Source organism: Pleurodeles waltl, chromosome 4_1 (genome assembly GCF_031143425.1).
Source record: "Pleurodeles waltl isolate 20211129_DDA chromosome 4_1, aPleWal1.hap1.20221129, whole genome shotgun sequence".
Lineage (NCBI taxonomy): Eukaryota > Metazoa > Chordata > Amphibia > Caudata > Salamandridae > Pleurodeles > Pleurodeles waltl.
In genome coordinates this window covers 34,428,201-34,440,478 of record NC_090442.1, presented here as the reverse complement: position 1 = coordinate 34,440,478, position 12,278 = coordinate 34,428,201, and the positions used below count along the sequence as shown (strand labels likewise).

The following is a 12,278-nucleotide window of genomic DNA, read 5'->3' as shown; positions in this document are numbered from 1 at the left end:
GGAACAAGGGGACCAAGTCCAAAAGTCACAAGCAAGTCGGAGATGGGCAAATGCACAGGAAATGCCAGCTGCGGGTGCAAAGAAGCTTCTACTGGACAGAAGAAGCTGAGGTTTCTGCAGGAACGAAAAGGGCTAGAGACTTCCCCTTTGGTGGACGGATCCCTCTCGCAGTGGAGAGTTGTGCAGAAGTGTTTTCCCGCCGAAAGAACGCCAACAAGCCTTGATAGCTGCAAATCGTGCAGTTAGCGTTTTTGGACGCTGCTGTGGCCCTGGAGGGACCAGGAGGTCGCAAATTGGACCAGGAGAGAGAGGGGACGTCGAGCAAGACAAGGAGCCCTCTCAGCAGCAGGTAGCACCCGGAGAAGTGCCAGAAACAGGCACTACAAGGATGCGTGAAATGGTGCTCACCCGAAGTCGCACAAAGGAGTCCCACGTCGCCGGAGAACAACTTAGGAGGTCGTGCAATGCAGGTTAGAGTGCCGTGGACCCAGGCTGGACTGTGCACAAAGGATTTCCGCCGGAAGTGCACGGAGGCCGGAGTAGCTGCAAAAGTCGCGGTTCCCAGCAATGCAGCCCAGCGAGGTGAGGCAAGGACTTTCCTCCACCAAACTTGGACTGAAGAGTCACTGGACTGTGGGGGTCACTTGGACAGAGTCGCTGGATTCAAGGGACCTCGCTCGTCGTGCTGAGAGGAGACCCAAGGGACCGGTAATGCAGCTTTTTGGTGCCTGCGGTTGCAGGGGGAAGATTCCGCCGACCCACGGGAGATTTCTTCGGAGCTTCTGGTGCAGAGAGGAGGCAGACTACCCCCACAGCATGCACAAGCAGGAAAACAGTCGAGAAGGCGGCAGGATCAGCGTTACAGAGTTGCAGTAGTCGTCTTTGCTACTATGTTGCACTTTTGCAGGCTTCCAGCGCGGTCAGCAGTCGATTCCTTATCAGAAGGTGTAGAGAGAGATGCAGAGGAACTCGGCTGAGCTCATGCATTCGTTATCTAAAGTTTCCCCAGAGACAGAGACCCTAAATAGCCAGAAAAGAGGGTTTGGCTACCTAGGAGAGAGGATAGGCTAGCAACACCTGAAGGAGCCTATCACAAGGAGTCTCTGACGTCACCTGGTGGCACTGGCCACTCAGAGCAGTCCAGTGTGCCAGCAGCACCTCTGTTTCCAAGATGGCAGAGGTCTGGAGCACACTGGAGGAGCTCTGGACACCTCCCAGGGGAGGTGCAGGTCAGGGGAGTGGTCACTCCCCTTTCCTTTGTCCAGTTTCGCGCCAGAGCAGGGCTAAGGGGTCCCCTGAACCGGTGTAGACTGGCTTATGCAGAATTGGGCACATCTGTGCCCAAGAAAGCATTTCCAGAGGCTGGGGGAGGCTACTCCTCCCCTGCCTTCACACCATTTTCCAAAGGGAGAGGGTGTAACACCCTCTCTCAGAGGAAGTCCTTTGTTCTGCCATCCTGGGCCAGGCCTGGCTGGACCCCAGGAGGGCAGATGCCTGTCTGAGGGGTTGGCAGCAGCAGCAGCTGCAGTGAAACCCCAGGAAGGGCAGTTTGGCAGTACCAGGGTCTGTGCTACAGACCACTGGGATCATGGGATTGTGCCAACTATGCCAGGATGGCATAGAGGTGGTAATTCCATGATCATAGACATGTTACATGGCCATATTCGGAGTTACCATTGTGAAGCTACATATAGGTAGTGACCTATATGTAGTGCACGCGTGTAATGGTGTCCCCGCACTCACAAAGTTCAGGGAATTGGCTCTGAACAATGTGGGGGCACCTTGGCTAGTGCCAGGGTGCCCTCACACTAAGTAACTTTGCACCTAACCTTTACCAGGTAAAGGTTAGACATATAGGTGACTTATAAGTTACTTAAGTGCAGTGTAAAATGGCTGTGAAATAACGTGGACGTTATTTCACTCAGGCTGCAGTGGCAGGCCTGTGTAAGAATTGTCAGAGCTCCCTATGGGTGGCAAAAGAAATGCTGCAGCCCATAGGGATCTCCTGGAACCCCAATACCCTGGGTACCTCAGTACCATATACTAGGGAATTATAAAGGTGTTCCAGTAAGCCAATGTAAATTGGTAAAAATGGTCACTAGCCTGTTAGTGACAATTTGGAAAGAAATGAGAGAGCATAACCACTGAGGTTCTGATTAGCAGAGCCTCAGTGAGACAGTTAGTCACTACACAGGTAACACATTCAGGCACACTTATGAGCACTGGGGCCCTGGGTTACCAGGGTCCCAGCTACACATACAACTAAAACAACATATATACAGTGAAAAATGGGGGTAACATGCCAGGCAAGATGGTACTTTCCTACACAACCCCCCCCCAAACCAAGGACAATAAGACTAGCCATGACCTGATGAGTCTTCATTGTCTAAGTGGAAATATCTGGAGAGTCCATCTGCATTGGAGTGGCTACTCCCAGGTCTATGTTCCACTGTATAGTCCATTCCCTGTAGGGATATGGACCACCTCAACAATTTAGGATTTTCACCTTTCATTTGTTTTAGCCAAAGTAGAGGTTTGTGGTCTGTCTGAACAATGAAGTGAGTGCCAAACAGGTATGGCCTCAACTTCTTCAGAGGCCAGACCACAGCAATGGCCTCCCTCTCAATGGCAGACCAACGCTTTTCTCTAGGGGTCAACCTCCTACTAATAAAAGCAACAGGTTGATCCTGGCCCTCAGAATTAAGTTGTGATAGGACTGCCCCTACTCCTAATTCAGATGCATCAGTTTGGACATAGAATCTTTTAGAGTAACAAGGGCTTTTCAGGACAGGTGCAGAGCACATGGCCTGCTTCAGCTCCTCAAAAGCTTTCTGACAGTTTGCTGTCCATAATACCTTTTTAGGCATTTTTTTGGAAGTGAGGTCATTAAGAGGGGCTGCAATGGAGCAATAGTTCTTAATGAACCTCCTGTAATACCCAGTGAGGCCTAGGAAGGCTCTCACCTGAGTCTGTGTAGTAGGGGGAACCCAATCAATAATTGTTTGGATTTTCCCCTGTAGTGGTGCAATCTGTTCCCCACCAACAAGGTGTCCCAGATAAACCACCTTACCCTGCCCTATCTGGCACTTTGAAGCCTTGATAGTGAGGCCTGCCTTTTGCAGGGCCTCCAAAACTTTCCATAGGTGGACCAGGTGATCATCCCAGCTGGAGCTAAAGACAGCTATATCGTCCAAATATGCTGCACTGAAAGCTTCCAGCCCTTGCAGGACTGTGTTCACCAACCTCTGAAAAGTGGCAGGTGCATTTTTCAAACCAAAAGGCATTACAGTAAACTGGTAATGTCCTCCAATGGTTGAAAATGCAGTCTTAGGTTTAGCATCTTCTGACAATTTGATCTGCCAATACCCTGCACTCAAATCAAAAGTGCTTAGATACTTGGCAGATGCCAGTGTATCTATGAGCTCATCTGCCCTGGGTATAGGGTGAGCATCAGTTTTGGTTACCAAGTTGAGACCTCTATAGTCTACACAAAACCGCATTTCCTTCTTTCCATCTTTGGAATGGGGTTTTGGTACCAGTACCACAGGAGAAGCCCATGGACTGTCAGAGTGCTCAACCACTCCTGGCTCTAACATTTTCTGGACCTCTTGCTTTATGCAGTCCCTGACATGGTCAGGCTGCCTATAGATTTTACTTTTGACAGGTAAACTGTCTCCAGTATCTATAGTGTGCTCACACCAAGAAGTGGTACCTGGCACAGTAGAGAAGAGTTCAGAGAATTGATCTAGGAGGTTTATGCAATTGTCTTTCTGCTCAGCAGTAAGACAATCAGCCAAAACTACACCTTCCACAAGAGCATCTTGTTCTGTGGAAGAGAAGAGATCAGGTAGAGGATCACTGTCTTCTTTCTGTCCCTCATCTGTTGCCATGAGCAGGGTGAGATCAGCCCTGTCATAGTAGGGTTTCAGGCGGTTTACATGGAGTACCCTAAGGGGACTCCTGGCAGTGCCTAAGTCAACTAAATAGGTGACTTCTCCCTTCTTTTCAACAATTGTGTGGGGTCCACTCCATTTATCTTGGAGTGCTCTTGGGGCCACAGGCTCCAAGACCCACACTTTCTGCCCTGGTTGGTACTGAACCAAAACAGCCTTCTGATCATGCCATTGCTTCTGGAGCTCTTGGCTGGCCTGAAGGTTTTTACTGGCCTTTTTCATGTACTCAGCCATTCTTGATCTGAGGCCAAGTACATAATCCACAATATCCTGCTTAGGAGCTTTTAAAGGTTGTTCCCAACCCTCCTTTACAAGTGTGAGTGGACCCCTAACAGGGTGTCCAAAAAGAAGTTCAAAGGGGCTGAAGCCCACTCCTTTCTGGGGTACCTCCCTGTAGGCAAAAAGGAGGCATGGTAGAAGGATATCCCATCTCCTGCGGAGTTTTTCAGGGAGACCCATAATCATGCCTTTGAGAGTTTTATTAAATCTCTCCACCAGTCCATTTGTTTGTGGATGATAGGGTGTTGTGAACTTGTACGTTACACCACACTCCTTCCACATGGCCTTTAAGTATGCAGACATGAAATTGCTTCCCCTGTCTGATACCACTTCCTTTGGGAAGCCCACCCTGGAAAATATTCCCAGGAGGGCCTTTGCCACTGCAGGTGCTGTAGTGGTCCTTAAAGGAATAGCTTCAGGATATCTTGTGGCATGGTCCACTACCACCAAGATAAACCTATTGCCTGAAGCAGTAGGAGGGTCAAGGGGGCCAACTATGTCAACCCCTACCCTTTCAAAGGGAACCCCAACCACAGGCAGCGGGATAAGGGGTGCCTTTGGGGTGCCACCTGTCTTGCCACTGGCTTGACAGGTTTCACAGGACTTACAGAATTCCTTTGTGTCCTCAGACATTCTAGGCCAATGAAATAAGGGAACAACACTGTCCCAAGTTTTCATTTGTCCTAGATGCCCAGCTAGGGGAATGTCATGTGCCAGTGTTAGGAGGAACTTTCTGTACTCCTGAGGAATCACTAATCTCCTGGCAGCTCCAGGTTTAGGATCCCTATGCTCAGTGTACAAGAGGTTGTCCTCCCAGTAAACTCTGTGAGAGTCACTGACATCCCCATTAGCCTGTTTGACAGCTTTCTGTCTGAGACCCTCTAATGTGGGACAGGTTTGCTGTGCCACACTCAGCTCCTCTCTGGCAGGCCCCCCTTCACCCAAAGGCTCAGCAGTGTCTGCTTCCAGCTCCTCTGGTGTAGGTTCTGCACAGGGAGGGAATTCTTCCTCAGAAGTAGAATCCACTGTAGAGGGATGGATAGTAGGAAGTGGTTTGCTTCTACTAGCCCTAGCTTTAGGGAGTACTTGGTCCATTGTTCCAGGATCGAAGCTTCCCTGTCCTTTTTGCTTTTTGGCCTGAGCCCTTGTCAAAGCAAAAATATGCCCTGGGATGCCCAGCATTGCTGCATGGGCCTCCAACTCCACATCTGACCAAGCTGATGTCTCCAAATCATTTCCTAGTAGACAGTCTACAGGTAAATCTGTGGCTACCACAACTTTCTTTGGACCAGTAACCCTCCCCCAGTTGAGATTAACAACAGCCATGGGGTGGCTAAGTGTGTTGTTGTGAGCATCGGTTACTTGGTACTGGTGACCAAGTAGGTGTTGTTCAGTGTGGACCAGTTTCTCTATGACCATAGTCACACTGGCACCAGTGTCCCTGTAGGCCTGAACCTCAACACCATTTATTAGGGGTAGCTGCTTGTACTTATCCATATTAAGGGGACAAGCAACTAAGGTGGCTAAATCAATAGCCCCCTCAGAGACTAACACAGCCTCTTTGGCCTCCCTAACAAGGCCAACCCCAACTAAGTTACCAATAGTGATCCCAGCTACTCCCTTGGATTGGCTATTAGTAGGTTTGCTCCCACCACCACTGCTATTAGTAGGGACACTAGGGGTAGCAGTAGGGGGTGTAGTGGTAGGAGCATTGGTGCTTTTCTTTGGACAACTGGGATCTGTTGTCCAATGGCCTTTTATTTTACATAAATAGCACCATGGTTTATTTTCCTTGTTCTGATTAAAAGAGGATTTGGGCCCACCACCCCCACCAGAGTGTTTTTGTGGGCCTGATGAAGACTCATTTTTAGATTTGTCCCCACCCTTGTCAGAAGACTTACCATCCTTCTTTTTGTTGCCATCTTTGTCACCCCCTGTATGAACTTTTCAGTTCACCCTTGTTCTGACCCATTTGTCTGCCTTCTTTCCCAATTCTTGGGGAGAGGTCAGATCAGAGTCCACCAAGTACTGGTGCAACAAATCAGACACACAATTATTAAGAATATGCTCTCTCAGGATCAAGTTATACAGGCTGTCATAATCAGTAACTTTACTGCCATGTAACCACCCCTCCAAGGCCTTCACTGAATGGTCAATGAAATCAACCCAGTCTTGTGAAGACTCCTTTTTGGTCTCTCTGAACTTTATCCATTCTTAAGAACTTGGAAATTATTAGCATCATTTTCTTTCACAGTAAGGAGCCTATCCCTACCTTTTCCACTAAATGATAGCCATAGGATAGCAGCCCACTGCCTTTGAGGGACATCCTGTACAACACAGGCCCTCTCAAGTGCAGCAAACCACTTGTTAATGTCATCCCCCTCCTTATAAGGGGGAACTATCTTGTGCAGATTCCTGGAATCATGCTCTTTTGCAGGATGACTATGGGGAATACTGCTGCTGCCACCATGGGTTTCTAAACCCAACTTCTGTCTTTCCTTCTCTAGTTCAAAAGACTGTCTATCCAAATCCAGCTGTTGCTTTTTAAGCTTCAGTCTGGTTTGTTCCACCCTCAACTTATTGAGTTCCCTCTCTAACATTCTGTCATCAGGGTTGGTGGGAGGGACATTCCTAGATACAGAGGTATGATGGGAATGAACAGAAGGAGACCTGTCCCTTACAGAAGCCACCCTAACAGCTTGGCTAACAGAAACATTACTACCAGTATGGTGAGAATAAATGCTTTTGCTATGATGTGAGACAACACTATTTGTATGGTGTGGCTCATCATCATTACCAACTATGCTAGACTGTCTAGTAATGGGCAGGCTAGGAAGTTTCTTTCCTGAATCTTTTCCTGGGGGAGTCCCTGAATCAGATTGGGAACTATTAGGTACTTTTTCAACAGATGGGGCACCTATAGCCTTATCTTGTTCTCTAAGCATGTTAATTAACAGTTCCAAGGAAGGATTCTTCCCTACACTCAAACCTCTCTCTATGCAGAGACTCCTTGCTCCTTTCCAGCTAAGGTGGTCATATGCAAGTTTGGACAGATCAACATTTTGGCCTGTGCCAGACATTTTTAGAGAGAGTTAAAGTGATAGAAAAAGAGAAAAAAGTTTTCAGAACTTTTTAGAAAGACAGAAAAAAAAACTTTTTAAACTTTTAAGAACTTTTTGAAAGTTTAGAAGTACTTTTCAGCACTTAGAAAAGAGTGAAAAGAGGAAATGCAAAACTTTTTGGCTATGTGTATATACACTGACCTTGTTTTGTATATTTTTCTCTTATGAAAAGTACAATGACAAGAGTGGTAAGTAGTCTCAAAGCACTTATCCCACCGCTGCACAACCAATGTAGGAGGCTGGACTGGCTTGTAGTGAGTACCAAGGGGTACTTGCACCTTGCACCAGGCCCAGTTATCCCTTATTAGTGTATAGGGTGTCTAGCAGCTTAGGCTGATAGATAATGGTAGCTTAGCAGAGCAGCTTAGGCTGAACTAGGAGACGTGTGAAGCTACTACAGTACCACCTAGTGTCATATGCACAATATCATAAGAAAACACAATACACAGTTATACTAAAAATAAAGGTACTTTATTTTTATGACAATATGCCAAAGTATCTTAGAGTGTACCCTCAGTGAGAGGATAGGAAATATACACAAGATATATATACACAATAGCAAAAATATGCAGTATAGTCTTAGAAAACAGTGCAAACAATGTATAGTTACAATAGGATGCAATGGGGAAACATAGGGATAGGGGCAACACAAACCATATACTCCAAAAGTGGAATGCGAACCACGAATGGACCCCAAACCTATGTGACCTTGTAGAGGGTCGCTGGGACTATTAGAAAATAGTGAGAGTTAGAAAAATAACCCTCCCCAAGACCCTGAAAAGTGAGTGCAAAGTGCACTAAAGTTCCCCTAAGGACAAAGAAGTTGTGTTAGAGGAATAATGCAGGAAAGACACAAACCAACAATGCAACAACTGTAGATTTCCAATCTAGGGTACCTGTGGAACAAGGGGACCAAGTCCAAAAGTCACAAGCAAGTCGGAGATGGGCAAATGCCCAGGAAAGGCCAGCTGCGGGTGCAAAGAAGCTTCTACTGGACAGAAGAAGCTGAGGTTTCTGCAGGAACGAAAAGGGCTAGAGACTTCCCCTTTGGTGGACGGATCCCTCTCGCCGTGGAGAGTTGTGCAGAAGTGTTTTCCCGCCAAAAGAACGCCAACAAGCCTTGCTAGCTGCAAATCGTGCGGTTAGTGTTTTTGGACGCTGCTGTGGCCCTGGAGGGACCAGGAGGTCGCAAATTGGACCAGGAGAGAGAGGGGACGTCGAGCAAGACAAGGAGTCCTCTCAGCAGCAGGTAGCACCCAGAGAAGTGCCAGAAACAGACACTACGAGGATGTGTGAAACAGTGCTCACCCGAAGTCGCACAAAGGAGTCCCACGTCGCCGGAGAACAACTTAGGAGGTCGTGCAATGCAGGTTAGAGTGCCGTGGACCCAGGCTGGACTGTGCACAAAGGATTTCCACCGGAAGTGCACGGAGGAGCCTATCACAAGGAGTCTCTGACGTCACCTGGTGGCACTGGCCACTCAGAGCAGTCCAGTGTGCCAGCAGCACCTCTGTTTCCAAGATGGCAGAGGTCTGGAGCACACTGGAGGAGCTCTGGACACCTCCCAGGGGAGGTGCAGGTCAGGGGAGTGGTCACTCCCCTGTCCTTTGTCCAGTTTCGCGCCAGAGCAGGGCTAAGGGGTCCCCTGAACCGGTGTAGACTGGCTTATGCAGAATTGGGCACATCTGTGCCCAAGAAAGCATTTCCAGAGGCTGGGGGAGGCTACTCCTCCCCTGCCTTCACACCATTTTCCAAAGGGAGAGGGTGTAACACCCTCTCTCAGAGGAAGTCCTTTGTTCTGCCATCCTGGGCCAGGCCTGGCTGGACCCCAGGAGGGCAGATGCCTGTCTGAGGGGTTGGCAGCAGCAGCAGCTGCAGTGAAACCCCAGGAAGGGCAGTTTGGCAGTACCAGGGTCTGTGCTACAGACCACTGGGATCATGGGATTGTGCCAACTATGCCAGGATGGCATAGAGGGGGTAATTCCATGATCATAGACATGTTACATGGCCATATTCGGAGTTACCATTGTGAAGCTACATATAGGTAGTGACCTATATGTAGTGCACGCGTGTAATGGTGTCCCCGCACTCACAAAGTTCAGGGAATTGGCTCTGAACAATGTGGGGGCACCTTGGCTAGTGCCAGGGTGCCCTCACACTAAGTAACTTTGCACCTAACCTTTACCAGGTAAAGGTTAGACATATAGGTGACTTATAAGTTACTTAAGTGCAGTGTAAAATGGCTGTGAAATAACGTGGACGTTATTTCACTCAGGCTGCAGTGGCAGGCCTGTGTAAGAATTGTCAGAGCTCCCTATGGGTGGCAAAAGAAATGCTGCAGCCCATAGGGATCTCCTGGAACCCCAATACCCTGGGTACCTCAGTACCATATACTAGGGAATTATAAGGGTGTTCCAGTAAGCCAATGTAAATTGGTAAAAATGGTCACTAGCCTGTTAGTGACAATTTGGAAAGAAATGAGAGAGCATAACCACTGAGGTTCTGATTAGCAGAGCCTCAGTGAGACAGTTAGTCACTACACAGGTAACACATTCAGGCACACTTATGAGCACTGGGGCCCTGGGTTACCAGGGTCCCAGTGACACATACAACTAAAACAACATAAATACAGTGAAAAATGGGGGTAACATGCCAGGCAAGATGGTACTTTCCTACAGCAAGTTTGGGAGCATCCAGAAATTTCCAGTACAGCTAAGAGAGTAGTACAGTCTTGTTTGATCTGTTTACAATACAGTCCTGGAGAGGGACACGAACTCCTGCGGGAGGGTTTGCTACACCAGTTGCACCTTTCGAAGTTCTACAAATGGATTATATTCAGCTTGAACGCTGCAACAATTTAAAGTATGTCTTGGTGGTGGTATGTGCCTTTAGTAAATGGATAGAGGCATACCCCACAAAGGATAATACTGCCATTACCATAGCAAAGGTGCTTTTGAAAGAATTTTTCCCTATGTTTGGTGTTTGCAGACTTTTATGGAATGATAACGGACCTCATTTTGTTGGGGAAGTTATTAAGGGATATATTTATACTCCGTTTGCGCCGAATTAGCGTAGTTTTTTTCGACGCAAATTCGGCGCAAAACTAACGCCATATTTATACTTTGGCGTTAGATGCGTCTAGCGCCAAAGTATGAGGAAAGAGCGTCATTTTTTTGCGTGAACGCCTTCCTTGCGTTAATAAGATGCAAGGTAGGCGTTCCCGTCTAAAAAATTTACTGCGCCGCAAATGCGTCGTATTTATACTCCCGGGCAAAAATCACGCCCGGGAGTGGGAGGGCCAAAAAACCCTGCATTTGCGCCGGATTTTAGCGCCTGGGTCAGGGCAGGCGTTAAGGGACCTGTGGGCTCAAAATGAGCCCACAGCTGCCCTCCCATGCCCCCAGGGACCCCCCCTGCCACCCTTGCCCACCCCAGGAGGACACCCAAGGATGGAGGGACCCACCCCAGGGACATTCAGGTAAGTTCAGGTAAGTATATATATATTTTTTTTTTTTGGCATAGGGGGGCCTGATTTGTGCCCCCCTACATGCCTCAATGCCCAATGACCATGCCCAGGGGACATAAGTCCCCTGGGCATGGCCATTGGGCAAGGGGGCATGACTCCTGTCTTTACTAAGACAGGAGTCATGTAAATGGCGTCTGGGCGTCGTTAAAAATGGCGCAAATCGGGTGGAGGCGATTTTTTGCATCAACCTGACTTGCACCATTTTTAAGACGCCCTAGCGCCATTTTTCCCAACGCCGGCGCTGCCTGGTGTACGTGGTTTTTTTCCACGCACACCAGGCAGCGCCGGTCTGCTTGCGCCGGCTAACGCCATTCAATAAATACGGCGCCCGCATGGCGCTTCAGAATGGCGTTAGCCGGCGGAAATGTTTTTGACGCTAAACTGCGTTAGCGCAGTTTAGCGTCAAAAAGTATAAATACGGGCCTAAGTATGTCCTGAAAGGAATAGGGATCAAACAGAAGTTCCATGCGGTTTTCCACCCACAATCAGCAGGGTTGGTGGAAAGGTATAATGCTACTTTGAAGCTGAAGTTAGCGAAGATACAGGCTTCCACATCTTTAACTTGGTCAGATGCATTACCGTTGGTATTATTATCTATTAAGTCAGTGCCACACTCTCGAACAGGCCTTTCCCCCTATGAAATAGTATTTGGAAGGCCAATGAACATTTGGGGCGTCCCTAAGCCAAATTCTGTATATGATGTACCTTGTGCCCTGTCTATTTGGTTTTTGTAGTAAGTTCTTTTGGTAGTGCGATCAACTGGTGATGGTCAATCCCACCTTCATCTTCCCAACCCCGCCTTCATCTTCCCAACCCCCCCTTCACCCCACCTTCATCTTCCCAACCCCCGCATTCATCCAACCGCGCCTTCATCTTCCAACTACCACCTTCACCTGCCCAACCCCCGCCTTCTTCCTCCCAACACCCCCTTCACCTCCCCATCCCCGGCCTGTTCTTCTCGCTGATCACAACCTTCTTACATTGTTCATCTGCAATCATTGGATTCGAAACCCGCTGGGGTCATCTCCTCCCACTCAGAGTCCCTGCGGGTCGAGCTCCAGAACACGACTTCGGAGCTGCGAGTGCAGCTCCCACTGATGGGCGGGATTACTCTAGCATCTTCTGAGAGCAGGACCAACCCCATCCGCCCTCTCACACACCACCCAGCCCCCTGGAGTCTCTCAAACTATAGAGGCGCAGCAGAGCGCCTTCAATACCAACCTCTAAACTCACTTTTACTAGGGCAACATTGAAAAGTCGGAGTTTTATGCAATATTACAAACTTTCTTGAATATGTAATTAGAGTTACACGTTCCAGTATTAAATCAACGTTTGTTTTATCCGTTGTCATAAAACGGAAGTTTATCGCGGTGCCTTCTGGGTATGCGCAGTGCTAGG

The 12,278-nt window shown here is 48.3% G+C and overlaps 1 long non-coding RNA gene across 1 annotated transcript in view; it reads right to left on the bottom strand.

The window, feature by feature from the left end:
- LOC138288420 (uncharacterized) overlaps positions 1-12,041 on the bottom strand; it is an 89,104-nt gene extending 77,063 nt beyond the window's left edge. The window contains exon 1 of the long non-coding RNA XR_011202392.1: positions 11,861-12,041. This is a non-coding gene — a long non-coding RNA (uncharacterized lncRNA). The remainder of the gene's footprint in view (positions 1-11,860) is intronic.
- Between the last annotated feature and the right edge of the window lie 237 nt (positions 12,042-12,278).